At 46.2% G+C, this 13,494-nt stretch overlaps 1 protein-coding gene across 1 annotated transcript in view; it reads left to right on the top strand.

Moving 5' to 3' along the window:
• LOC126262804 (insulin gene enhancer protein isl-1) overlaps positions 1–13,494 on the top strand; it is a 468,702-nt gene that overhangs the window by 315,742 nt on the left and 139,466 nt on the right. The window lies entirely within an intron of this gene.

Here is a 13,494-nt window from a genome sequence, read left to right as displayed (position 1 = left end):
TAACCTAAATTATCCAAAGGACAAACACACACAACCATGCCCGAGGGAGGACTCGAACTTCCGCCGGGACCAGCCGCACAGTCCATGACTGCAGCGCCCACGACCGCTCGGTTAATCCCGCGCGGCTGATTAATCAACAATGTTATTAAAATCATTACTACTAGAACATGACCATATGTCAACAGCCTCTAAAATGAGGCCGCTTCAATACTGCGTGTGAATTAGTGATAGACGCGAGCACACCAAAGGACTTTAATCAAGACAAGAGATCCACGAGACAGCAAAAGAAATAGAAATGTACTCAAATTTGCACTGCAATTGAACTTCAGACACCATAACTCTTCACGTGAAGGATGGAATCACAAGACAGTAACAACATAACCCGAGATGTAAAGGGGTAGGTGGTGGAGCGGGGCCTTAAATATCTTAAATATCACTCTGCCACCGTGGTACTCTGTTCCCAGTCATCTCCCGTCGACCGCTGCCAGTTATCTACAACACAAAACACATCAGCGGCGGACAATATTCTGAGCCATGGGATACACAATCTTGTCTAGAGAACAGGTAATCAATACTTTCAATGAAATCAGCCTCCGTGAGTTACTTGGCCAGTCACGTCCCTTAAAATTTGATTAACCAAGTCCCAAAAGGACCACTAAAATAATTTCCTAAAGTTAAGATGACAAGAATGATCTCGGCACTCATTTAAACGCCAAATTACAATAATGAACTGCAAGGTAGAATGGAAGAAATATCTCGGCATGGCTTGGAACGCCAGACACCGACTTACGCACTACTCGTTGCACTTCTAGCTACGTATTTAGCCACGCTTCATGTCGGTTTGTTGCACGTATCCACATTTCTTGAACTGCCTTCAAGTACCAAGTCACGACACCGTGTTGCGTGATAAACAACTAGAACAATTCCAAATAGTTTTTTTGTACACGGCATTTTCAGTTAAATGCACGCCACCCACAGAAGCAATTCGACGACTCCAATTCATTCGGCCTGTGTAGCTTGTAACAGACTCGAAGGAACTTGTCCTTCCAACCTCTAGGAAAACCAAATCACCATGGGCAATTGATCGGCGTCGCACTGATTCAACACGCTGCAGCGGCTGGCCACGCTCCTTCGTCGTTCCGACTCGGGTTCATCGTGTGCTGCCTACGTACACAGTCCCACGTCACTGTACCTCACCCCGCGGATCCACACACAAGAGTCCCGGCAGAATGCACGCGCCGCAGTTAAATGCCCGCCCCTAAAGATGTGAAGAAGAGCAATCAACATCGAAGTCGACTCTAAGAAGAAAATGAGAATTGATGGCAACTGGTGCCAGAAACGTACCAGCTCAGAGAGTTTAACGTTCCGTCCACATCGAGGTCATAAGATATCGAGCACAAACTTTGATTACAAAAGGAAACATCCCGGCATTTCCCTCCGGAGATTTAGGAAAATAACAGACAACCAAAATCTTGATGTCAAGAACAGTATTCGCAAATTCCGAATACCGTACCACCACAGCTAAGCAGTTTCCTGGAAACAAATGAGAATTTGTGCCGTACCGAGACTAGAACACAGATTTCCCGCTTTACGCGAGCCGTTGCATTAACCGTTCGGCTATTCGACCCAAACTTCCATATGCTGCAGTGACTGCCACCAATAGGGCTTGCACAATTATGTGATCCCCACACAGGGAGAGACTTCTTTAGTTTTATAGTTAGATTGCCTTGGCTTTGGCATGAAATACATCAGTGCACCTTGGTTGCTGGACGGGGATTTGAACCGTCGTTCTCCTGAATGCGAGTCCAGTGTGCTAACCACTGTGGAAACTGAAGAAAAAAATGCAGTGTTTTTGCTTACAGCTATCTTGTATCTTCAGAAGTGAGCGAAAATGAGGGGTTTAGTTTACGCTTTACAACGAATTTTTGAGCCGACATACCTCGTGATTGTATAGCGACAATTGAAATTTACGTAGGCTAGGGTTTGAACTCTGATTTCCTGTTAATGGCGGGTTCGAATCCCGATGTGATCTATTTTCAGTAGTGGGCGATCATTCATTACACATCACGTACAGAATACCTGAACATTTTGCACTGATACAATTTTTTTTCATTGATTTCATCTTCCACCGAATCATTTTAGTATATGTGGTTCATTTTATACTTTGAGGGCACGCACGTAACAGATAGCATTCACAATCACGTCTTACATTTCCTTTATGTCCTTCCTCCTTTAATAACAATGAAGTGATACGAAATTCATGAATACGTAAAGTTAGTAGTAACTACACCAAATTAATTTTTTTTCGGGTGAATAGTGTAGTAGAGTACGTATGTATAGGAAATCGCATGCAGGTCGCTAATTCGAACAATTCTGGAATATTATTCCTGTTTTGGGATTCCTTTATCTACATCTACGTGATTACTCTGCTATTCACAATAAAGTACCTGGCAGAGAGTTCAATGAACCACCTTCATGCTGTGTCTCTACCGTCCCACTATCGAACGGCACGCGGGAAAAACGAGCACTTAAATTTTTCTGTGCGAGCCCTGATTTTTCTTATTTTATCTTGATGATCATTTCTCCCTATGTAGGAGGGTGCCAACAGAATGTTTTCGCAATCGGAGGAGAAAACTGGTGATTGAAATTTCATGAGAAGATCCTGTCTCAACGAATGATTGCCACTCCAATTCACGTATCATGTCTGTGACACTATCTCCCCTATTTCGCGATAATACAAAACGAGCTGCCCTTCTTTGTACTTTTTCGATGTCATCCATCAGTCTCACCTGATGCGGATCCCACACCGCACAGCAATACTCTATAATAGGGCGGATAAGAGTAGTGTAAGAAGTCTCTTCGGTAGACCTGTTGCACATTCTAAAAGTTCTGCCAATGAATCGCAGTCTTTGGTTTGCTCTACCCACAATATTATCTATGTGATCGTTCCAATTTAGGTTATTTGTAATTGTAATCCCTAAGTATTTAGTAGAATTTACAGCCCTCAGATTTGTGCGACTTATCGCGTAATCGAAATTTAGCTGATTTCTTTTAGTACTCATGTGAATAACTTCACACTTTTCCTTATTCAGGGTCAATTGCCACTTTTCTCACCATACAGATATCTAAATCATTTTGCAAGTCATTTTGATCATCTGATGACTTTACAAGACGGTAAATGACAGCATCATCTGCAAACAATCTAAAACGGCTACTCAGATTGTCTCCTATGTCGTTAATATAGATCAGGAACAATAGAGGCCATGACAGAAGACATCCAGCGAATCAAGAGAGACACACTGCTGGGGTCGTAACAGTTTGGTATAGTCCACACAACAGTGAGTTGACCTTGAAAAACCTCTGCGTGCGCATAACGTTAGGAATGTTCTACCAGTAATGAGCACTACTGTAAGCAGAATTTAAACAGATACCTCCGTCTTTGTTTATGCTGTCACTTGGTAATTTAACGGTAACTGCTTCCTTAATCGCTTGCTGTACTTTCAGAGTCCGACTCGAAGTCGATGCAAGTGAGCACCGAATGTAAACATCACGAGTCAGACTCGTGGGAAAGGGACTTGGGACGAACTTATTTTTATGTGTCGGATGTGGCTCTATTCAATACGTACATTATCCTAAAAGAAAAAAGACGGTCAGAGAAAGAAAACGTAAGTTAATTACCGAATGAATATGGCAGAGGTAATGTTAAGAAATGTCCAAATGCCGGACTACTAAAAGTGTGGAAAACCATCACCAGGTGAAACACGTATTCGACCAAGCGCAATAGTAGGCCCATTACTCTTAAACTTACTGATCCGACGTCTAAACACGAAAAAACGCACAGGATGTCAAAAATATGTATAAAAACACAAAATGCGAAGCGAAAGGACGTGGACATACACGGAGTGTAAAATGGCATTACATCTACCACAACGCTTTCGAAAGTACGATGCCTTGCAGGACCACTAATTTTTAAAGTTGTAAGCATTTTCCTGTTACAAATTCATTAAAGGGGAGCATTTCTCCCTGTTATTACTTTTTTTGTTGACAATATCTGTGTTTAGGCATCGTGTTACTACATTCCTGCTGAAAAAGTAACACCTGAAGACGCCCAGGAAGATAATAGTTTCTATTTGCATGTAAAAATTTATATTTTGAAGTATGTCTTTTATAAAAGAATTAAATTAGTGTTAACTTCTGGAAGAGCAGTATCAGGGTGGAAAACACAAACGTGTCGCTACATCACAGGTATCAGTATGTCGGTCTGTACCGCGATTGTCTTGCTAGTCACGGTGGTCTGTTTCGCACGTGTCGTCTCCAACCGCTTGGGCATGGATTTCGTCCAAGTGAATGGTATGGCGTGGGGTTAATAACACGACCCTAATAGTTGGAAGTACTACTAGGAAATACCAGGTGGTTCTTGCCCCAAGGAAAGCTTCACGCGCGTGTGCAAAACTCACAATAGTTTCATAGTAATATAATGTGTGATACAGTAACTCATAAAGACTAACAAACAAACCATTTTATCGTTCCGAAAAGGAAGGAAGGAAGCAAGAAAGGAAGACGGGGTTCAACGTTCCGTCGATATCGAGCTCATATAGTATACGATCAAAAGTAACCGAATACCCCGAAAACATACGTTTTTCACATTAGATACATTGTGCTGCCACCTACTGCGAGGTAATCCATATCAGCGACCTCAGTAGTCATTAGAAATCGCGAGAGAGCAACAATGTGGCGCTCCGAGGAACTCGGACTCCGAACGTGGTCAGGTGATTGGGTGTGACTTGTGTCATACGTCTGCACGCGAGATTTCCACACTCCTAATCATCCCTACGTCCGCTGTTGCCAATGTGACAGTAAAGTGGAAACGTGAACGGACACGTACAGCGCAAAAGCGTACAGGACGACCTCGTCCGTTGACTGACAAGAGACCGCCGACAGTTGAAGAGGATCGTAATGTGTAACAGACAGACCATCACACAGGAATTCCAAACTGCATCAGAATCCACTGCAAGTACTCTTATCAGTTAGGCGGAAGGTGAGAAAACTTGGATTTCATGGTCGAGCGGCTGCTCATAAGCCAAACGTCACGCCGGTAAATACCAAACGACGCCTCGCTTACTGTAAGGAGCGTAAGTATTAGACGATTGAACAGCGGAAAAACTTTGTGTGGAGTGACGAAACACGGTACACGTAGTGGCGATCCTATGGCAGTGTGTGGGCAGCGCGTATGCCCAGTGAACGTCATTGCCAGCGTGTGTAGTGCCAACAGTAAAATTCGGAAGCGGTGGTGTTATGGTGTTCGTGTTTTTCATGGAGGAGGCTTGTACCCTTTGTTGTTTGTCGTGGCACTATCACAGCACAGGCCTACACTGATCTTTTAAGCACCTTCTTGCATCTTTCAACACGATCGAGCACCTGTTAATAATGCAGGGCCTGTGGTAGCGTGGTTACACGACAATAACATCCCTGTAACGGACTGGCCTGCACTGAGTCCTGACTTGAATCCTATAGAGAACCTTTGGGATGTTTTGGAACGCCGACTCCGTGCCAGGCCTCACCGGCCGACATCGATACCTCTCCTCAGTGCAGCACTCAGTGAAGAATGGGCTGCCATTGCCCAAGGAACCTTCCAGCACCTGATCGAATGTATGCTGTGAGTGTGGAAGCTTTCATCAAGGCTAAGGGTCGGCCAACACTGTATTGAATTCCTGATTTACCGATGGAGGGCGCCACGAACGTGTAAGTCATTTTCAGCCAGGTGTCCGGATACTTTTGATCACATAGTGTGAACTCTGAGACTTCAAGCACGAAGTGACGCAGGTTCTCCTCAGTAATGTGCACGTAATTCACTGCTGTCATGATGCCTGCGATTACCACTATATATCCCATGGCAGCGCAACTCGGTGTACCCCATACCATAATTCTGCCCTCACCGGCTTGCGTTTGCGGCGTGATGGATGTTTCGTGCAGCTATTCGCTTGAATGACGTCGTGTAAAGTCGCTGTCATCGACCTGGTGTAATAAGAAATGCGATTGATTCGACGCGTTTCTGTTGATCCACTGTGAAAACTCAGTGACTGCAGTGGGCACAAGCCCACTGCAGTCAGAAGTGACAATGTCTTTCGTGTGACGTGCAGTTAGTGCTCCACAATAAGCCGGCCGGAGTGGAAGAGCGGTTATAGGCGCTTCAGTCTGGAAACGCGCGACCGCTACGGTAGCAGCTTCGAATCCTGCCTCGGTCATGGATGTGTGATGTCGTTATGTTAGTTAGGTTTAAGTAGTTCTAAGTTCTAGGGGACTGATGACCTCAGATGTTAAGTCCCATACTGGTCAGAGCCATTTTAGTTCCACAATGGCCTTTGAACGGTGTGCTCCGAAACACTAGTGCCTGCTTCAGCATAGTATTCTGTCGTCAGATCTGCCACAAATCGCCGCCTATCCTGGATTACACAGTGGGGGATCCTCCGGCCTCTACGTTATTTGATCAGACGTGGTCTTCCACCACCTTACGGCCTACTCGTTACTTCATCATCCTTCAACGACTTGCCAGCAGAACTCTGACAGACCAGAGGCTCCTCCGTTTCAGAGATTCTCATTTGCAGCCGCAGCGCCACAACAACGTGCCCTTTGTGAAAATCACTTGCATCGGTGGATTTCCGCATTTGCGGCCCTGATCTTCGCTATAATGAATGCCCATTTGTCTCTCCTCCGCTTACAATCTTTCTGTGGTGTGCGTACTGTAAGACCTTCGGTACACACACCATCAGATTATTTGACTGGTCGCTCTAGCGAAGTAGGCGAGTGTCAGCAATATGTCTCGTGGTCTTATCGTGGAGTGTTTATCTTCTGCCGTTAGGTCAGACGATAGAAATGCCACTTGCACGCTTAGAGTAGCACATAAACAGAACTTGATTAATTTTCACACACATTTATTAAAATAATAACAATCATAAACCTTACTTAACTTGATTGTGGATGCTATTTACAATTGACAATCAGAAGTTCCTTTGGTCTTGGTACGTTAATCGTATTCTCACATATCTCTGATACTTGACAAAGTGTCTATACATTTCTCTTCATGGCTATGTACAGGAATATGATAATCTTATTTGGCGCAGACTGAAACGGCAGACTAATGCAGACTGACTAATCGGGGTTCTGTACACTCGTTATAATACCTCACGCGTTCAGGTATCACTGCGCGAGTGTGATCCGCGAAGAGAAAAGGTTGTACGTTAGCAGCAATCTCATTGGCTGCGTTACATATTAATACACGGATCGGTGGAAGCAGAATTTGGTCCGTTTCTAAGACAGCGCCATCTCGTAGTGCGGAGACGGATTAGCGCTGCTCCTGCGCTGTTGTGCTTAGCGGGGCGCCCTCTAGTGGGAAAGTGTACGCGCTGACTACGCGGAACTATGTACACACTTTCCTTCAGTGTCACGTGCCTGCAACACCAACCGTAGGCATTCAACCTCGCCGTGGGCAGCGCTCATAATGCTTTGGCTCGTCAGTGTGTCTACTTCTATTGTTCAGCGGGAGGGAACACCTGAGCCACACACGAATGGCTAGCAGATGGCGGTCTTCGCCATAGCGTCGCGGCGGCGCACGCATGCGTGGGATCGGGCCGCTACGTGCGTGAAGCGGGACGGCGGCCGGAGACGGCCCGGCCTATCGATTGCACGTGTCGTCTGGCCGGCTCGCACATGCGCCGTGGAGGCGCCAATGCCGGCCTCCACAGCCGCCGCCGCCCCCGCCACGGCCACAGCCTAATTGCCTGGCTCCGCGCCGCGCCGCGCGTCAATAAGGCGACGCGACGCGACGTGCCGTGGCGGTCCATGCTCTCACCCCTTCTGGGGATCCCGCCCAGGACGTCTCGGGGCCTGCCACAGTCGGCGCCCCCATGGGACTACTACTACAGTACCATGCTGCTTAGATTGCACTCGGGGACTGCTCTAAATAAGCATGCCAGACAACATATTACACTACTGGCCATTAAAATTGATACACCACGAAGATGACGTGCTACAGACGCGAAATTTAACCGACGGGAAGAAGATGCTGTGATACGCAAATGATTAGCTTTTCAGAGCCTTCACACAAGGTTGGTGCCGCTGGCGACACCTACAACGTGCTGACATGAGGAAAGTTTCCAGCCGATTTCTCATACACAAACAGCAGTTGACCGGCGTTGCCTGGTGAAACGTTGTTGCGTTGCCTCGTGTAAGGAGGAGAAATGCGTACAATCACGTTTCCGACTTTGATAAAGGTCGGATTGTAGCCTATCGCGATTGCGGTTTATCGTATCGCGACATTGCTGCTCGTGTTGGTCGAGATTCAATGGAATCGGTGGGTTCAGGAGGGTAATACGGAACGCTGTGCTGGATCCCAACGGCCTCGTATCACTAGCAGTGGAGATGACAGGCATCTTTTCTGCATGGCTGTAACGGATCGTGCAGCCACGTCTCGATCCCTGAATCAACAGATGGGGATGTTTGCAAGACGACAACCATCTGCACGAACAGTTCGACGACGTTTACAGCAGCATGTACTATCAGCTCGGAGACCGTGGCTGCAGTTACCCTTGACGCTGCATCGCAGACAGGAGCGCCTGCGATGGTGTACTCAACGACGAACCTGGGTGCGCGAATGGGAAAACGTTATTTTTTCGGATGAATCCAGGTTCTGTTTACAGCATCATGATAATCGCATCCGTGTTTGGCGACATCGCGGTGAACGCACATTGGGAGCGTGTATTCGTCATCGCCATACAGGCGTATCACCCGGCGTGATGGTATGGGGTGCCATTGGTTAGACGTCTCGGTCACCTCTTGTTCGCATTGACGGCACTTTGAACAATGGACGTTACGTTACAGATGTGTTACGACCCGTGGCTCTACCCTTCATTCGATCCCTGCGAAACCTTACATTTCAGCAGGATAATGCACGACCCCATGTTGCAGGTCCTGTACGGGCCTTTCTGGATACAGAAAATGTTCGACTGCTGCCCTGGCCAGCACATTCTCCAGATCTCTCACCAACTGAAAATGTCTGGACAATGGTGGTCGAGCAACTGGCTCGTCACAATACGTCAGTGACTGCTCTGGATGAACTGTGGTATCGTGTTGAAGTTGCATGGGCAGCTGTACATGTACACGCCATCTAAGCTCTGTTTGACTCAATGCCCAGGCGTATCAAGGCCGTTATTACGGCCAGAGGTGGTTGTTCCGGGTACTGCTTTCTCAGGATCTATGCACCCAAATTGCGTGAAAATGTAATCACATCTCTGTTCTAGTATAATATATTTTTCCAATGAATACCCGTTTACTATCTGCATTTCTTCTTGGTGTAGCAATTTTAATGGCCAGTAGTGTAACTTCGGAGCGCTGCATACGGTGTAGAACTCGTACCAGCTGGTGTACGTTGAAGTCAGTCGTAGCAGTATGTGCCAGCCGATTCTATGCAGCTATTAGATGTACTACGCAAGGCACTTCATGGTGTCTCGTGGAACGTAATTTCTATACCTCTATTACTTCTCCCTTTTCCTGTTCCAGTTGTGAATCGTTCGCGGAAAAAAGACCGCTAGTAAGCCTCTAATTTCATTGGGCGCTGATGACCACGCCGTTTAGCGCCCTAAAACCTCAAACCACACACACTCTAATTTCACCTACATGATCTTTTCGCGAGATATACAGGGAAACAAAATGTGAAAAGATCATGAATAATGCATGCTTGAACATCGTGTAGATGCTAGCCAAACATCCAGCTTTCCCTGCCAAATTCTCCCCCCCCCCCCCCCCCCTAAAGGCGCCTGTGCAATTCCCTTAGTACATTGCAATTGTCAGTCGTGGTCACAACAATGTTCTTTGTCGTTGTGACTGCGTTACATACACCGATATGACAAAAGTCATGAGGCAGCGATATACACGTGTAAGTACTGTCGCGTACACTAATTATAAAAGGAGAGTGCTACAGCGGAACTGTCATTTGCACTCACGTAAATCGTGTGAAAAGGTTTCCGACGCGATTATGATCACACGCCGGGAATTAACAGACTTTGAACGGGAATGATAGTTGGAGCTACACGCACTGGACATTCCATTTCGGAAATCGTTGGTGACAATACTCCGAGATCCACAGTGTCAAGGGTGTGCTGAGAATACTAAATTTCATGCACTACCTCTCACCACGCACGCCTTCATTTTACGACCTAGAGCAGAGGCATTTTTTAGAGCTGTCAGTGCTAACAAACAAGCAACGCTGTGTGAAATTACCGCAGAAATACGTTAGTACAGAGCGACGAAATTTGGCGTTAATGGACTTTAACAGCAGCACGTATCCCAAACAGACGAGCAATATTAAAGTTTTTTTTTATGTTGGGAATCCGTCAGGAGTTTTAGGCACCACGACCACCACACCAGTATTAATAACAAAAGGAGGGTCAGCATTGGTCGATGAAATAGAAATTTCTATATCTGTCGCAAACCGATTTCAGTCACTGCATGAACATGGAATGGAACAGTAGAAAAATGATCTGAAGGTGGTTCGAGGAACACTCTACCTGGCACTTAAGCGTGAATTGTAGTCATGCACATATAGATGCATTCAATGACAGAAGCAATTCCTGTTGGGTTTGAAACTAGTTCCCACTGAGAAGTCGCGACTCTTGCATCTGGTCTCTATATATTAGATTCTTTACACGACCATCGCTATTACTCCGTCTGGCAAGGCTGCAAATGGTACACCATTCCTTATACCCAAGTTGTACAGTACACGTTGGTACAGTAACAAAGTGTTGCGCTGTAGTTGTGTTCAGGTCCAAACGCTATGACCCCTTCGTGCTGTCTTGTCACATCGCCATGTCGACCCATCTTAGTGCGCTGGTTTCTCGCAAGTACAGTACAGCATGTCATTCTCAAAGGAGACGAACATATTAGAAGCAAAAGTAGCTTTGGGCGTACGCCATGGGAGTGTAATAGCACCATCACTTTTCAGAATACGACTATAGGGGCTGTTTGGAAGTCTTTGCATCAGATGATTATGGGTCATAACTTTTGTTAGAGACAAAATGGTCACTTGCGCTTCTTGGCAACGCTAGGCGTCCTTCAGTATTCTCCGGCCCTGGCACAACGAGATTTCAATGAACTATCAGATGCACTGACCAGGTGTGCCTCTCACGACCTACCCCAGTTAACTGATACAGTGATTATCAACAAGGAAACCTTAACAGTGAGTTCATCTAAGCGGAGAGAGATATTTGAGAAGCAAATGAGTAACTTTAATATTGCTGGGCCTGCCCCCTTTCATACGAAGCAGATGACTGGATTATAGGCGACACACAAGGCATACACACGCTCTAGAATGCGTACGCCTTGCCGTCTCGCAGAGGTATAACCAATACAAAGTGTCGCCTGGAACCATCAGTGAACTTTATGTCTAATCAAAATCAGTGAATATTTTGTCTCTAACACAAATTGTTCACTATGACGTGATCTATCACCCCTAGACCTTCGATACGAAGCAACGCTAGAAATCTGTAGGGAGAGGCAGAAAGACCTGCCGAGGATCGATGCTTGGTGCAAGAATTAGCAACTGACCATAAACATAAACAAATGTAATGTGTTATTTATGAACAGGTAGATTAACTCACTATTTGCATGCTCACACGATTGCTGAACTATCACTGGAAGCAGTCACACCCATAAAATATCAAGGAGTATGCGTACGAAGCAATTTCAGGTGATATGACAGCACAAAACTAATTGAATGCAAGTCAGTTCAAAAAATGGCTCTGAGCACTATGGGACTTAACATCTATGGTCATCAGTCCCCTAGAACTTAGAACTACTTAAACCTAACTAACCTAAGGACAGCACACAACACCCAGCCATCACGAGGCAGAGAAAATCCCTGACCCCGCCGGGAATCGAACCCGGGAACCCGGGCGTGGGAAGCGAGAACGCTACCGCACGACCACGAGATGCGGACGCAAGTCAGTTGCCAGACAGGTTCATTGCAAGTATACTCAGAAAATACAGCCCCTCGTTCGACGGATACTTGAAGGAGGGTCAGCGTTGGTCGTTGAGGTAGAAATTTTTATTTCAGTTGCAAATCTATTTGGTCACTATGTGACCATTATCAGTGCTAGTGTGAAAGCCCTGTGGACTCTCAAATACAAGTAGTAAAATTGAAATTTTGCACATATCAGTGAATGGTACGTGTCAGACGGAAGGTATAAATGCAACTCGAAATGCATTTGTAGCTTCGTTCTGACAAGTCCTCTTCATTGATAAGTGCAGATATTGCAGTTTTACTGCTTGTATTTGAGTCCACGGGGCTTCAGTACTAGCACTGAGGATGATCACATAGTGACCAAATAGATTTGCAACTGAAATAAAAATTTCTACCTAGCTTGAATGCCTTCCCCTTGCCAGACTATTAAATAATCCCCGAGAGTTATCTTTCTATATGCAGTTCAGCATCTTTCTTATAATATTCTCTCCAATCACAAAACATTACCTAATATAGTATTGTCGGGAGTCCTCATCATTATAATAATATTAATAAAAATTATGTTTCGATTTTAATAATTTTCACTGAGGCTGCGAGCAGGTGATTAGATTAAATATAAATGATGGGTAAATAATAAAACAGAAAAACATAAAAAGCGTTTTTGAAACATCTGCGTTACATGAGATTTGGGACAGCAGCTGTAGCTTCTGACATTATTTGCACAATTCAATAACTTTTTGTTGTTTTAGTATTAAGATTTATGTAGTAGAAGTGAAGATCAACTAAAAATGACACGGCAGTACTCAAATACACTCCTGGAAATGGAAAAAAGAACACATTGACACCGGTGTGTCAGACCCACCATACTTGCTCCGGACACTGCGAGAGGGCTGTACAAGCAATGATCACACGCACGGCACAGCGGACACACCAGGAACCGCGGTGTTGGCCGTCAGTGTCAGCCAGTTTGCCGTGGCATACGGAGCTCCATCGCAGTCTTTAACACTGGTAGCATGCCGCGACAGCGTGGACGTGAACCGTATGTGCAGTTGACGGACTTTGAGCGAGGGCGTATAGTGGGCATGCGGGAGGCCGGGTGGACGTACCGCCGAATTGCTCAACACGTGGGGCGTGAGGTCTCCACAGTACATCGATGTTGTCGCCAGTGGTCGGCGGAAGGTGCACGTGCCCGTCGACCTGGGACCGGACCGCAGCGACGCACGGATGCACGCCAAGACCGTAGGATCCTACGCAGTGCCGTAGGGGACCGCACCGCCACTTCCCAGCAAATTAGGGACACTGTTGCTCCTGGGGTATCGGCGAGGACCATTCGCAACCGTCTCCATGAAGCTGGGCTACGGTCCCGCACACCGTTAGGCCGTCTTCCGCTCACGCCCCAACATCGTGCAGCCCGCCTCCAGTGGTGTCGCGACAGGCGTGAATGGAGGGACGAATGGAGACGTGTCGTCTTCAGCGGAGAC

This window comes from Schistocerca nitens, chromosome 6 (genome assembly GCF_023898315.1).
Source record: "Schistocerca nitens isolate TAMUIC-IGC-003100 chromosome 6, iqSchNite1.1, whole genome shotgun sequence".
Lineage (NCBI taxonomy): Eukaryota > Metazoa > Arthropoda > Insecta > Orthoptera > Acrididae > Schistocerca > Schistocerca nitens.
This window is presented reverse-complemented; position numbering and strand designations above follow the sequence as displayed.